The sequence below is a fragment of the Scylla paramamosain genome, chromosome 28, assembly GCF_035594125.1.
Source record: "Scylla paramamosain isolate STU-SP2022 chromosome 28, ASM3559412v1, whole genome shotgun sequence".
Taxonomy (NCBI): domain Eukaryota; kingdom Metazoa; phylum Arthropoda; class Malacostraca; order Decapoda; family Portunidae; genus Scylla; species Scylla paramamosain.
This window is the reverse complement of record NC_087178.1, coordinates 14,002,251-14,004,750: the sequence shown is the minus strand read 5'-3', so window position 1 is coordinate 14,004,750 and position 2,500 is coordinate 14,002,251. Positions and strand designations below refer to the sequence as shown.

The following is a 2,500-nucleotide window of genomic DNA, read 5'->3' as shown; positions in this document are numbered from 1 at the left end:
TTATTATTATTATTATTATTATTATTATTACTATTATTATTATTATTACTATTATTATTATTACTATTATTATTATTATTATTATCATTAGTATTATACACGTGAGTGAGAGGGATAAGGGGTGAAGCTCTTCCTGTCCAAAAATCAAAGTTTTCTCTGATGAATGTTTCTTCAGGACAAGGACACACGCAACACACAAGGACATCACAAAGCAGGACAGGAGATGAGCAATGGAAGCAACACAGTCATTAGAGTAACACAAACAAAACATCTGGAAAGGCAAAGAAATAAACATAAATAATTACGAAACACAGCAAAACAATTGGAGAGGCAAATGGACACTACAGAGCACTAATAAAAAGATGAACATTACAGAACACATAGAAAGAAAGACGAACACTATACAACACCTAAAAAAGGCAAATGAACACAATATTAACACTTAAAAAGAAAGGTGAACACTACATAACACTTAGAAAGGCAAAGAGACACGCCAGAACATTTAGAAAGGCACAGAGACACTACGGAACGCACACACACACACACACACACACACACACACACACACACACACACACACACACACACCATCCATCCATCAGTTTTTGACTACTGCTTTGACCCTTTTATGGCATTCCAGTGGGCATTTTTATTTTTTTATTTTTGTTGCCCTTCGTCAGTGTCTCTCCTGCATAAACACACACACACACACACACACACACACACACACACACACACACACACACACACATGAACACCATAAAAATATACAAAGGCAGACACTTCAAAACACTTAGGTACATACATATTACATGATAAATACAAAGGCACAAAGACGCTACAGGACACATGCGAAGACTGAGACACTAACAGAACATTTAGACAGCCAGATGCACATGCACTACAGAACGCTTATTAGAACACAAGGCGTCACACGGGTGGAAGAGCAAAAAGTGACACTAAAAGCACTTTTAGAATGCGAAGAGAATAGTAGAACGTAAAGAGAACATGAACACTGGACGGCAGTATGCAGATGTGTTGCTGACCACTACAGCAGCACAGCAGCACATGGCCACGCAACACTATAGAACACAAACTCTCCTGAATCTCATCAAAGTAAGCATCAAGTTTCATCTTAGGTTTATAAACTTATATATATATATATATATATATATATATATATATATATATATATATATATATATATATATATATATATATATATATATATATATATATATATATGTATATATATATATATATATATATATATATATATATATATATATATATATATATATATATATATATATATATATATATATATATATATATATATATATATATATATATATATATATATATATATATATATAATATAAAGAAAAATGTCACAAAAGTTTATTCCAAAAAATATCTTATCAATTATAAGTTATAATTAAACCTTTTTTTTTAATGAGAAGAAAAACAGGAGGACAAAGTGAAAAGGGAAAGAGAAACACGAGGAAAAGAAGGATAATAAAATACGGTTTACAAGGCAAGCAAGGAAGTATTTCGGTGTAAACTCAGCGTAAATCTTTTAATGAAGCAGAATTTTAAGCTTCTCGGAAAAATACTTGAGATTAAACTGGAAAGCTTTTGCTAAAGTTTTAAGCGATCTGAAGGTAAAATGTATAACACATAGTGGTGAAAACACGAGAGGAGGCGCTGCGGCTCCAACGAAATGGGAAATTTAACTCAAGAAAATGATAATGATGAAGTACCAGTGATGAATGAATAACAGTGACTATAATGATGTTGATGATGATAACAGCTGTAGTAAAAGTTATGCTGAGATTACTATTATTATTATTATTATTATTATTATTATTATTATTATTATTATTATTATTATTATTATTAATATTCAAAATTATTATTATTATTATTAGGAGTAGTAGTAGTAGTAGTAGTAGTAGTAGTAACAATGATAATGATGATGGTGATGCTAATAACTTGAACTAAACCAGTCTAACCTCTATCCTCTCACTGAACTAACAAAGCAACACAAGTCCACGTGAACTTTGACCTTCAATAAGCCCCTCAAAGACACAGGCTTGACATTACATAAAACCCTTGACTACTCCACTCTGACCTCTGACCTCACGTGATTCTGAAGGAAACGGGGACGAACCACGGTCACATCCCACGACTGAACAATATACTACCCTGTCATTTTTCCCCCTCATAAATTCTCCCAAGCCACATTCCGCTCTAGAGAAATTTCCCTTTGACATTTTCCCCTCACAGATTCCACTTAGAAAAATTATCTTGTGAGCATTTTTCCACTTGGATGTTATTGAACAGGGTTGTTATGGCAAGGCACAAACTTAAAGTACTGCTGCTGTTTTTGGTTGGAGTTAGGCTGGGTTAGTCTTCTGGTTGAATAAAGAGAAGGGGAAAGTGTCTGGAGGGCGAAATGTACAGAAAGGGAAAATATTCAACCGGAAAATACACGTAT

The 2,500-nt window shown here is 32.9% G+C and overlaps 1 protein-coding gene across 2 annotated transcripts in view; it reads right to left on the bottom strand.

Annotated features, from left to right (window-relative positions):
- LOC135114962 (hemicentin-2-like) overlaps positions 1 to 2,500 on the bottom strand; it is a 96,083-nt gene that overhangs the window by 25,798 nt on the left and 67,785 nt on the right. The window lies entirely within an intron of this gene.